Genomic DNA, 13,523 nt, shown 5'->3' with positions numbered 1-13,523 from the left:
TTTTGCGAGGTTTCACTAAAGTTCATCTTTTTTTTTTTTTTCCTCCAATGTCCCTTGCGGGGCTCTGTAGTTAAATGTAGTTAAGTTAAAAATAAATGTAACAATGGAGACATTGCTGTATATATTTTTTTTAAATCAACAAAGTGATCAATAGTGTTCTATGGTAATATGTAATACAGTGCACCAAAATGGTTGTATCAGATTTCAACTTACTTTATTTTCTATTCCAGCAACATTTAAAATAAAGTGGGAAAAATATACAGTACACAGCAGGGCTCTAGACTAACTTTTTGCCATGGGCGTACCGGCACAAAAGTTAGGCGTACACAAATTTTATAATAATTTCTATAATATAATGTGTTTTTCTGGATACACTGTGCTTTTTCAGCATTCAAAGATTGATGACACCGTGTCAGAGCACTGGCTATGAATTTCAGAAGGATCAGGCCTTAACTTAACAGAAAAGTTAGCAATAGTTCTTTTCCTATTACAGCTACATCCACTTCTGTCGTGCCTAGGCTGCTCACTAGGGCTGGGTATCATCACTGATTTCTATAATCATTCGATTCCGGTTTTCAAAGTCCCAATTCGATTCAACTTAGCCTCAGACAGTCAGAAATATTATAATTCTGATCATTTATCAGTACTGACTTCTTCAGAATTGTGAACATCACAGCAGATGCCTTTGTGTGAAAGTAACTGAGAATAAAACACAGAAAAACATGAAGGAGATTTTCCCTGGTCTGGCTTTTTATAGCAGATAACCTTAAAAATATTCTACAATGTTCTGCATATAAAGTTTAAATTTCTTCAGTATTGAATAACAGAAAAAACAGGCTTTCTTGTCCGAGGTCATTTAAGTGAAAAAGAAAAAGACAGCAGCCACAGCGCTGTAAACAACGGTAGACTGGTGGGTAATAAGCGAATGAATAACACAGAAAACAGAGATTGGAGACGGGAAACTGTTCTTGAAGTACAGAGAGAGATAGCGAGAGAGCTAACTGTGCATGAAGTGTGATTTTAATAGTCGTGGAAGCAAAACAGCAAAATTCATGACGACATTGATCAAATGTGAAGCGTAGTTTGCTGCTTCTTTTGCTGCTGGCTCGGTGAATTTTGGTTGGAGAGAGACAAAACCTGCAGCTCAGAATCAGCGCAAAAAGATGTAATCACAGCGCGTACCGGACGCATCAGGATCGCTAAGCTCCGACAGCGTGTCCGTCTACGGGCCGTCGGGTGAGAAAGCCGAGAAAGACAAAGTTGATTCTGATGCGTCGGTCCGTTCTGTGTTTACGTCTTTGTGTGGAATCCGTGTACCTGCTCTCATTTGCTGTTTGGTTGTTGTTGAAATGGTTTTGTGAGCTTTAATCTGAGAATCTGGCGTTTCTGGCAAAACACAGTTATATTTAAAAGTCGATTCAGGATTTAATGAATTGATATCGCTTTATTCAAGCTCCTCACCTCCCACTTCCACCTGCACTTTCAACTGGACCACGGCCAATCAGAGAGGTCCCGCCCCTGACTATCTCTGATTGGTTAAGTCCACGATAGGGGCAAAATGTGTGTCTGTTGTTGACCACAGGGAAGGTTGCAGATTTTTTTTTTTTTTTTTTGCTACCCGAACAGTTGGTTGCACAGGTGCAACCAAATATTTTTTTTTAGTCGCACCACTGAAAAATTTGGTCGCATTTGCGACCAAATTGGTCGCACTCTAGAGCCCTGCACAGTGAACTTCAGTTACTTGCACACTGTTTCTATATTACTGTGAATATGTTGGTCAGGTTACAGAAGTTTTTTTTTTTTTAATAAATTTGAAAAATATCTCCAAAAAAGTTTTGTGAAATTTCTGCAGCAATACATGTAATAAAATATATTCTATAGTTGAGCACTGCACGAGGCCAAACTCTTCTTATGTGCTCTTAATAACGCATTAAACATCATCACCATACAGGCATGAGAAACATTTAATTGTCTTCCTGTTTAACTGTTAGACAATTTTAGGAAATGTGGTGATTCTTAAAGTATTTAGAACAGCAAAATATTCAAAATCATATTAATTTAAACCCACAACTCATTCCTTTACTTATTTTCTACTTTGTCACCAAACTTTCCTGCAATGTATTTCCGTTTCAAAGTTTCAAGATCCAAATTCAAATAAACAAAAAGACATCTAAAATATGAGTAGACTGAGGTCATTAGAAAATGTGAGATTTGTATTGTTGCACTGAGCTGCACACACTCAAGGTTGTTACACTACCAGTACAAATTTATCTCTGTTCTTCTCCTGAATAGACAACAGATGGCAAGCATACACAGTTTGTAACACAATCATCATTCCTTTTTGACTTTGTTTCTGTAAAATAACTTACGCAATAGAAACCTGACTGCTGATATAAAAATGGTAAATACTAGCAGAATAACTGCCAGCAGAAAGGCTGCCACATCGATCGAGTAGTACTGGATGCTGGACATCTTGTAAGACTCCGTCCTTAAGTGCGCCGCTCCTTTGTGCCGCATGACAAACTCGATCCAGAACATGGCTCGGTCCAGCGGTTTCATAGGCTGATCTCTTTGGATGCTGGACAGCTTCTTCATCTTCTCCCTGTAGGATGGTTGGTAGAGTACCTCCTTTAGCGCCTCCAAGAAGTTTTCTTTGTTCACTGTTGCAATATCAAGGACTTTGGCCACACCTCTTGCTTTCATCCTGAAGAAGTTATCAGCCTGGTCAAACATAAGTGGCAGGCCAACCAGGGGCACACCGTGGTAAATGGCCTCCTGTATCCCATTGGTGCCTCCATGGGCCACAAACACTCTGGTTTTGAGGTGACCCAGGAGGTCATTTTGGGGTAACCAGTCCAAGATTCGCGTGTTATTACCCAAAGTGGATGGTCTTTTGCCTTTGTGCCTCCAAATCACCTTCTGAGGAAGTTCTGCAAAAGCAGCAGCAATGTCTTCAGCGATGTCCTCTGGAAGTTCTTCTACCAGCGTCCCCAGTGTCATCACAATGACACCATGTTCACCTGAGCTCTGCACAAAGTCCTCTAGCTCTTTAGACAGGGGCTTGGAGGGTTTGCACTGAAATCCTGACATGTAGACAACGTTTGGCATTGAGGGTCGAGGGAACTCAAAGGTGAAATCGTTTCTCATCAACCAGATGTCTGCTGACTGAAACAGCTCCATGTAATGTACATCACTGCCAAAATGACGATGGACAAATGGTTTGTAGTTTGATTCTGTCATATACCAAATTTGAAAACATGAGAAGAAAAAGTAGAGCATATTCTGGACACGCTGAATGAAAGTCATCTTGTCAGTCAGCTCTGTCCCTGGTATGGGGATGTAAGAGAGTGGGGAAGGTGCAATTGCTAGATGGCCTTCACCCTGAATAGTCCATCGGACATTAAAGACAAGTGGAAGACCCAAACGGTGAGCCATAAGAACACCTGTACCAATCGTAGGATCAGTCAGAACCAAATCATATTTGGCATCACGGAGGCTCTGCATCAGCTTGGTATCCTCAAACATTCCCTCCACCATCTCAAGCACTTTGACATGCATTTCATAAAACTCTTTCACTAAATCATATTCCATTGATAAACGTGTCCAAAGTGAAGCACCTTGTCGACGCATGATTAGTGTTTTCATAACAAATCCCCCAAAGCGCTCTTCATCAAATCCGGCTGAGGAATTTATAGTGATGGTCTTGTATTGGGGGGACTCTGACTTGATGTACCAGGTGTCGTTTGGCCGCACCACTGTGACTTCATGACCTCTGGAGTGAAGCTCTGCGATGATGATATTCATGTTGATCCAGTGACTTCCATCCACAGGGAACACCAAGACTTTCCCTCCATTTACCAACAATGTAGAGCATAGCAGCACTGCAAGTGCCAGCAAGTTCGGATGGCACATCTCTGAAAGAGATTCTGACAAAAATGTCAAGATGTTAGATTATTTCTTAAGCAAATGGTTTGAGTTCAAGAGCTTGTATCACCCTAATAACTAATGACAGATATACCTGAGATAAAGTTTAAGTTGGGAAAATATGGACTGGCCAATATATAAATTTGGAGGTCAGATGTATTTGCCAGGTCTGCTTTGGTTTTGGCTTTTAAGATAAAAACTCAGATTTAAAGGTTAAGTTATAGATGTAGATTATTATCTTAAAGTCATGAGCCTCTTACTCACAGCAGTGAGTATCTCCTACTGTTGATCTCATTATTGATAAGTTAGTGACTTTGCCGCTAAATTTTCATACCTTTTTAACACCGTAGTCACAAAGAAACAGCAAAACAGGAAATAACTTCTGTATGACTAAACAATGATTCCAACAAAAAACGTGAAACTTGTCCTCTTGATTAGTTCATTTCAAACGTTACAATCAGCTAAACCTTTTTGTACTTGATTTGAATTCTAGAGTCAACATTTATATATGTAAACTTCGTTGATTCTTATGAATATTCATGTTAAACATTTAATCTTTTACTTTTTGTTTTTAAATATGACTTTGCTCATTATCTGCAGTAATGTTTTCTTTTAAGAGATAAGTTAAAGTTTGTGTTCCTTCAGTAAATAGAGGCTGACAAGAAGTTTGGGAGCTAGAGACGAGCATGTTGCACCCTAACCCTAACCCAAGAAAGAAAGAGTATAAAGAAAATAGTAAATGTGTGTCTAATTAAACTCTTCCTGTGAGCCTTACATCATCCTTTAATATTTTTGGTGTTACAAACTTGAAGAAGCACAGAAAAGATCATCAGACATTAATCTAATCAGTTTGCAGCCTTCATTTGTATTGAAAAGTTGAAATCTTCCCTGCTAGACCCAAGTGCAGCGTTTAACACCGTTGGCCATAACATTTTATTACAGCTATTATTAAATGGAGAGTCCTCTTCACACACTGAGGTTAATTATGAAGCTCCACAGGCTTCTGTGCAAAGACCAGTTCTGTTTACATTATACGTGCTTTAGAAGACATAGCATACCACAGGTCAGCTCAGCAACATTTCGACTTTGGCTTGTTTTTTCTGGTTAACGTTAATTACGTAATTTTGAATTAAAGTTTAGTGTTCTTAGCATTTAGGATGGCCGTGGCGAGTAACTCGAGTGCTGTAAACATTTCATGAAACCTCATCAAAAGTTATCTGAGTTGGAAGGGTGGCTGTTAATAAGCCATTCTTAAGGAAGGAGAACAGAGAAAAATAAGGCTGAGGTGTGCCAAATTACACAAGAAATTGACTGGAAAAAGAAATCAGCTGTAATATGTCTTATGGAGTAATGAATCCAAATTTGAAATATGCACGGAAGAGGTCCGAAGAGAGATACAACAGTGAATGTCTATAGCCGTCTTTAACACAGCGTGGATACTCTACCGTGCTTTGAGGCTGGATTTCAGCCAGTGTTGTTGGAGCTCTTATCCAAATTAATCAAATTATGAATGTAGAAAAGTTCCACCAGATTTTGATCGACCATGTAATACCACGTAGTGTCTGATTGGCTTCAACTTCATTTTTCAGTACGACAATGATCGCAAACATACTGCCAATGTAGTCAAAGTATGCCTGGATGAAACAACGCATCAGTCATGGATTGATCTCTCCAGGGTTCGAACCTCAAGATAATCGAAGCGGTGTGGGATCATCTTGACAGAAAACAAAACAAAAGGCAGCCAGCATCCAAAGAAGAGTCTCGGATGTCTTTCAAGAAGCCTGCAGAACTAAGAAATTACAAGAAAGCTTACCTATTAGAGTTTAAGCTGTGTTGAAGAATGAAAGGCAGCTTTAACTGAACAAAAGGGGAAAAAAATCCCACATTGACAGCTAACTCAAGAGACAAAAAGCATTAGAACTCAAGTCATTACCTTACTTAAGGATAAATAAGTTAATTAATTACATTAATGCATAAGCAGAAAATAACCTACAGTAACTGCTTTGCGATATGGAAGTGCAAAAGACAACTGAAAGGGAGGATAGTTTCTATATATGTGGTTTCTATTAAGGGACAGAGGAACGATAAGAAACGATAAGAAATCAAGGACAAGGAGTGTGGTGTAGATAAGTGAGGAAATCCGATCATTACTACAAATTTAGTTGAAATTTAAATATTTTAACTATGGTGTGTGAGGTGGGCCCCTGGGTGCCTCCTGTGAGGGCTGTCTGTTTTCCACATTCTGCAACGGTAAAATACGACTTAGAGGCGGATATTTGTTTTACTTTATGGGCAACAGTTGTTCTTGCTCGCCTCCTGTTGACAAAACTCGCCTCATGGTTGACTCTGAGAAAAAAACTCTTTCTCACAGAGGGGAATAAACTTATTCGAATATGAGCTTTTTTCCACTAAGGCTTATTTTATGGGGAGATGTACGAAATTATTTACCGGGTTACAAGCAATGATAATATCGGCCGTTGACTCCTCAGCGTCATCATTTTCTGTCTATTGAGAAAACCCATTGTAAAAGTAATGAAGAAAAAAACTCTACCAAGGAGCAGGCTGCGCAAAAGCTACCTCATATAGATGTTTTAATAATAATAATAATTTTTTGGAGGACGCGTTATAGGTTATAAGCATTGAGAAAAAACTGATATCTGCTGTCTCATTCCTCCTTGACCCGCGGTGTGTGTGTGTGTGTGTGTGTGTGTGTGTGTGTGTGTGTGTGTGTGTGTGTGTGTGTGTGTGTGTGTGAAACAAGAGCTCCTGTCACGGCTATTATGGTTTGTTTTTCAGTCTCTTGTAAAAAGGACTCTCAAAGGGAAAAGTAGTATTCACTAAGGGATATTTATTCATTTTTACACATAGGCAGCCTGTAGGTTACAAGCGGATAGAAAGTTCTTCTTTTCATCACAAGCTATGGTGTATCTTAAAGGTTTTTTTACTGCGTCTGTATTATAGGAAAATAAAATACTATTGAAAGAAACGGTTCTCTACAGGAAGTCACTCTTTATTCCCATTACAAACGCCGGTGCAGCTTAAGAAAGTAAAATTACATCCGCTATTGTAAAAAAAAAAAAGAAATACAGAGAAAATTGTCATAATATCGAAACAGAATTCAAACTATGAGTTTGTGGAAAACTAACTGCCGCTCTGTCTCTCTATACAGCACAGAGTCAACTGCTGCGTCACCGCTGTGCTTCAGGAACCCTCTCTGATCTCCCCCCAGCAACCATACCCCTCCCCTCATGCTTAGGGAACATGACGCATCAGGTCTGAAAATGACTAGACACTTCCGGAGTATTTCCGGTAGGGTCATAAGGTCCGGATCGAGGCCTTCCATAGTAAATATGCTGTATTTGAATATGTCATATTCAAAGCCTTCTTTGGGAGAGCAGATTTCTTCGCCGTCCAAGTACACAGGAGCGCTGCTGGGCTGCAGAAGGAAATCCATCTTGCGTCTGTGCCTTAGAAATTGTGCTCCTCCTCTCTGCTTTTATTCTCCTCCCTCTAAAAACTTTTTTCTTTTTTTTCCCAACAACAGGTGCCGCGCTTCCGGGGGTTCCCCCTCCCTTCTCCGGATGCAATTCGTCACGCTTAGGGACAGGTGGCGCGCTTCCGGGGTTTCCCCCTCCCTTCTCCGGATGCAATTCGTCACGCTTAGGGGATCAAATTACACACTTCCGGGGGGGGAGGGGGGAGGTCAAAAGGTCATGATTAGGGCCATCAATCAAATCGGATCAAATTTTGTCATAAGCTGTAGGGAGTATCTCTCTCTAGTTAAATGTAGTCATGTTATTAAATTTAACAATGAAGACATTTCTGTATTTATTTTTTGTTAAAACAGCAAAGTGATGAATAGTGATCCATAGTTAAATGTAATAAAGTGCGTGTATCAAGTTGTATCAGATTTCAAATTACTTTATTTTGTATTCCAACAACGTTTAAAATAGAGTGGGAAAATATACAGTACATAGTGAACGTCAGCTACTTGCACACTGGTTCTATATTACTGTGAATAAGTTGGTCAGGATACATAAGTTTTAGTAATAAATTTAAAAAATATCACCATAAAATTCTGTGAAATTTCTACAAAAATACATATAAAAAATATATATTCTATTGTTGAGCACTGCATGAGGCCAAACTCTTCTTATGTGCTCTTAATAAAGGATTAGGCATCATCACCATACTACAGTCAGAAACATTTAATTGTGTCCCTGTTTAACGGTTAGACAATTGTAGGAAATGTGGTGATTCTTAAAGTGTTTAAACAGCAGACTATTCCAAATCAAATGAATATAAACCCATAACTGATTCATTGATTTGCTTGCTTCATTTACTAACTTTTCCCTGAACAACACTGAAAATAATTTCTATTTTAAGTTTTTAAGATACTGACAAATAAGCAAAAATACATCTGAAATATGGCTAGACCGAGGTCATTAGAAAATGTGAGGTTTGTATAGCTGAATTGAGCTGCACACACACTCAGATTTGTTACACTACCAGTACAAATTTATCTCCGTCCTTCTTCTGAATAGAGAACAGACGACAAGCATACAAATTTTGCAACACAATCATCATTCCTTTTTGACTTTGTTTCTGTAAAATAACTTACGCAATAGAAACCTGACTGCTGATATAAAAATGGTAAATACTAGCAGAATAACTGTCAGCAGAAAGGCTGCCACATCGATCGAGTAGTACTGGATGCTGGACATCTTGTAAGACTCCGTCCTTAAGTGCGCCGCTCCTTTGTGCCGCATGACAAACTCGATCCAGAACATGGCTCGGTCCAGCGGTTTCATAGGCTGATCTCTTTGGATGCTGGACAGCTCCTTCATCTTCTCCCTGTAGGATGGTTGGTAGAGTACCTCCTTTAGCGCCTCCAAGAAGTTTTCTTTGTTCACTGTTGCAATATCAAGGACTTTGGCCACACCTCTTGCTTTCATCCTGAAGAAGTTATCAGCCTGGTCAAACATAAGTGGCAGGCCAACCAGGGGCACACCGTGGTAAACGGCCTCCTGTATCCCATTGGTGCCTCCATGGGCCACAAACACTCTGGTCTTGGGGTGACCCAGGAGGTCATTTTGGGGTAACCAGTCCAAGATTCGCGTGTTATTACCAAGGGTGGATGGTCTTTTGCCTTTGTGCCTCCAAATCACCTTCTGAGGAAGTTCTGCAAAAGCAGCAGCAATGTCTTCAGCGATGTCCTCTGGAAGTTTTTCCACCACAGACCCCAGTGTCATCACAATGACACCATGTTCACCTGAGCTCTGCACAAAGTCCTCTAGCTCTTTAGGCAGGGGCTTGGAGGGTTTGCACTGAAATCCTGACATGTAGACAACATTTGGCATTGTGGGTCGAGGGAACTCAAAGGTGAAATCGTTTCTCATCAACCAGATGTCTGCTGACTGAAACAGCTCCATGTAATGTACATCACTGCCAAAATGACGATGGACAAATGGTTTGTAGTTTGGTTCTGTCATATACCAATTTTGTAAAGTTAAGAAGAAAAAGTAGAGCACATTCTTGACACGCTGAATGAAAGTCATCTTGTCAGTCAGCTCTGACCCTGGTATGGGAATGTAAGAGAGTGGGGAAGGTGCAATTGCAAAATGGCCTTCACCCTGAATAGTCCATCGGACATTAAAGACAAGTGGAAGACCCAAACGATGAGCCATAAGAACACCTGTACCAATTGCAGGATCAGTCAGAACCAAATCATATTTGGCATCACGGAGGCTCTGCATCAGCTTGGTATCCTCAAACATTCCCTCCACCATCTCAAGCACTTTGACATGCATTTGATACAACTGTTTCACTAAGTCATGCTCCATTGATAATCGAGTCCACAGTGAAGCACCTTGGCGACGCATGATTAGTGTTTCCATTACAAATGCCTCAAAGTGCTCTTTGTTAAAACCATTCGAGAACTTTATAGTGATGGTCTTGTAGTGGGGGGACTCTGACTTGATGTACCAGGTGTCGTTTGGCCGCACCACTGTGACTTCATGACCTCTGGAGTGAAGCTCTGCGATGATGATATTCATGTTGATCCAGTGACTTCCACCCACAGGGAACACCAAGACTTTCCCTCCATTTACCAACAATGTAGAGCATAGCAGCACTGCAAGTGCCAGCAAGCTTGGATGGCACATCTCTGAAAGAGATTCTGACAGAGATGTCAAGATGTTAAATCTCTCCTTCTGTTTAGTAAGGGCCTTGAGTTTAAGGGTTTCTATCAACTTAAAAACAAAGAAAAATTATTTAAAAAATTCCTTCCTGCATACACACTGGAAGATATTGGCAGTGATGTAGTGACTCCAGATCAAGAAATGACAATGGATTTCTGCAACCTGCAATGATGACAACCAAAAAGTTATGAATGTTTAAGAACACATTAGATGCTATCTAGTGATTCTTATTAAACATAAGAATGACAGTTAAATCCAAGAGGCCAATTTATTTTCCTGATTAGAAGTCGGGATGTATTTAAAAAGCTAACTTCTGAGCCTTGTAATTTCACTTTGGGAATGTGGCATTGTAAAATACTTTGGTATTTTATAATGTACATCATTAGTGATCTAGATTACTAATCTGAGTAAATAACATAACTCAGTCATTTCAGTTTATGTTTGACAGCAAAGGTTGCCATATAGCTAAAACCACCCTGATTCACACCACCACCAGTCTTTCTACAAAAGATTTCCAGTTGTTTTTCACTAAGCTGAGGCACCCCACTTTAATACTTGCATAGCTTCCAGATTTTCTGAAGCTCACTGGTTCAACTGCAGTGTGAAAATTCCTGCCTCTAAATCTCAGGAGGTTTAAAAGCAGGCAACAAAGCTGTTTGCTGTTTTTTGTTCCCTGTTTCACAGCTGCCAGCATTAGTGGGTATGAAATTATAAAGCAATTATAAAGCAACAATTATAAATATTGTAAAAGCTGCCATTGTTTAATGTTAAATGTTAAATGGACTGTATTTGTATAGCGCTTTACTTGGTCTCTAAGGACCCCAAAGCACTTTACACTACATTCAGTCATCCACTCATTCACACACACATTCACACACTGGTGATTGCAAGCTACATTGTAGCCACAGCTGCCCTTGGGCGCACTGACAGAGGCGAGGCTGCCGGACACTGGCGCCACCCGGCCCTCTGACCACCACCAGTCAAAAGACCTTTTGTGCTTGCAAGACTTAACATTTTTTCCTTAGTTCCGAATTTAAAATAATCAAAACAAAACTTTATAAGAAAAATCTTTCTGTTTTGCATCAAAAAAAGTAACTCCATGTTCTCTCTGTATTTAATTTGAGAAAGTCTGAACTTGTGTGACCTTTGAAGCTTCCTTCTTTTTTTCGAAAGAAAACAAATTTCCAAGCTGAAATGTATCCGATTCCAAAACAATTCATTCTTTTTCTTGCTTTTGTTCCTTGTGATCAGAACAAACTATGACTGTGAAGGAGGATGGTTTATATAGTGAGATTCCTCCATGCAATCATAAAGCTCAGCCTTGTTATTGTTGAGAGGAGACATCTGGGAAATATTCTGTTCCTCTGTGAGAATCCATATGCTACTACTTAGCTGGTTGGTCATTCATATTTCAGAACAGAACTCGCAGCGTAACTACACAAAGAAATGCTCTAAAACAGCATTAAAGGTATTTGGGGTTTACATTAAAATGCCATTTTATCTTCTAAAACTCTTGCTGATCTTGGGTTTTTGATCTAAGTACTTACCTAGAGCGTCCCTGTAAAAAGATCTCACGTTTCAACCAGAGCCTGTTGGTTGTGTGTCCAGCCTGCTTCACCGGTCTCTGAGTGAATGACTGCTGTCGGGCTCTGACGAGCAAAATACATCTGACCGCATTGGCTCTAAGGTAGCAGGAGTAAGGTTCAGAGCCTTTTGTAGTTTTCAGCAGCAAGGTTGGTTGTATAAGAGAAAACTGGATCAAATGTTGTGAACTCTGATCTATAGATGTAGTAGATAATACTGTTGCTACAGGTTACTATAGACAAAGACAAGTGTATCTGAAATGAATGAATGGTTTTGGGTGAAGACATTTGAGGATAAAATGGAAGTAATTGAAAAATTGAAGGCAACATAGAAATAAACTGTTGTAATTGAGTGTGATGTAAGTAGAAGGTTATTGGCGTGCATTAATCAAACAGTGTGTTCAAATAGTGAGTTCATCTACATGAACTTCATTACCTCGCCCTCTGACTTAAAAAAGTGAACGTGTTGTTTCACAAGACAAATAAATTGCACATTAAAACAAATAGCAGGCCATGAGCTAATGATCAGGAAAAAAAACATTAACAAGAAAAAATTCCCAAGTAAAGCTGCAATAGAGTTCGAAAGAGTTAATGCAAGTCTTCAAAAGATACATTATACTGTAGGTGTGTCCTATTAATTGACTAATTAATTAAATGATTCACATGATTCTACTGGATGTCCTCACACGGTAGATTAATTGCAGTCAGAGACAACAATTAAAGATAAAAAGGAATCTACATTTCTGTTTATTAAAAAACAAATTGAGCAGCGCCGCTTGATATTAACTGACATGACTGAGTGAAGTCAAAGAAACCAAAGACGGTGAATAAACTAAATGACATGAAAGTAAAGATCCAAATCGGGGAGAGAAATATCATGGCACCAGTAAACTCAGTCTAGACAATAATGAAGGCAGAAATAAACTGACAGAAAGGAAGTGAAAATGCAGAAAGCAAAAAAGAAATTATCCTTCAAAATAAAGCAGGAACTAAACTGGAAAAGGGAAACACCAAGACACAGACTAAGGTGAAAATAAGAGGCGCACAAATATGAAAGTTTACCATTAATTAACTATGAGTCAACCCAAAAGCCATGATGGTATAATATTCCTCTCTGCCTTAGAGCCCTAAATTAATTGTTCAAAACTATTAACCACAGTGATCAGCTATACTGATGATATTTCTATCAGTATATTTCATTGTCATGGGTTCATTAGTCTATAATAATCATCCACATAGAATGTGCCACTTCCTCTTATTATGTATCTCAAGTAGTGTCCGAAATGTATATATTTATTCTGCTTTATTCGGATAAATATTTGTAAACATCTTTTTCCTAATTTTCCCTCCCTTCTTCTTCAGCCCCCACATCCAGAACTCCGTCCAGTAGCCGGACTCCCACTGTGACTCCGTCCCTGCCGAGGCGCTCGGACACCGTCCAACCTCTGCCCTCTCCCAGCAGCACCCTACAGAGACAGCATTTTGACAGACCCCAACCTCACCACACCCAGGTCTCTCCCTCCTCTCATGCAGACGGGAGCTGCTACACAGAGCTGTACCCTGGTCCTCAGAGCTATGTGGAGAGGCTGCAGGCAGAAGAGGGGTCAGCGGGAGTCGACCCACTGAGGGCCGAGGATGGGAATGTGTACTTTTCACCTGTGGTGGAGACGGTCTCCTGTTTCAAACCCAGCAGGTACCAGTCACCACTGATGGGAAAAGAGAATAAGCCTCTAGAAGTGGGCGTCCTGCGGAGGGTGAAGGAGCTTCTGGTGGAGGTCGATCCCAGGACAATGGCCAAACACATCACCAAGGCTGA

At 39.9% G+C, this 13,523-nt stretch overlaps 2 pseudogenes across 1 annotated transcript; both read right to left on the bottom strand.

Annotated features, from left to right (window-relative positions):
* Positions 1-574: 574 nt before the first annotated feature.
* On the bottom strand, positions 575-11,720 carry LOC146621771 (UDP-glucuronosyltransferase 2B31 pseudogene; annotated as a pseudogene). The gene is made up of 2 exons (XR_014906623.1): positions 11,672-11,720; positions 575-3,926 (listed from the first exon to the last, which is right to left on the bottom strand). The product of XR_014906623.1 is annotated as a UDP-glucuronosyltransferase 2B31 pseudogene (transcript).
* LOC146621770 (UDP-glucuronosyltransferase 2A2 pseudogene) lies at positions 6,944-11,737 on the bottom strand (annotated as a pseudogene).
* Positions 11,738-13,523: the final 1,786 nt, after the last annotated feature.

The sequence above is a fragment of the Diplotaxodon limnothrissa genome, linkage group LG12 (assembly GCF_057381915.1).
Source record: "Diplotaxodon limnothrissa isolate DT_005_m linkage group LG12, D_limnothrissa_male_GT1.1, whole genome shotgun sequence".
Taxonomy (NCBI): domain Eukaryota; kingdom Metazoa; phylum Chordata; class Actinopteri; order Cichliformes; family Cichlidae; genus Diplotaxodon; species Diplotaxodon limnothrissa.
Note: the sequence above shows the minus strand (reverse complement) of the source record. Positions and strands in the feature narration are given on the sequence as shown.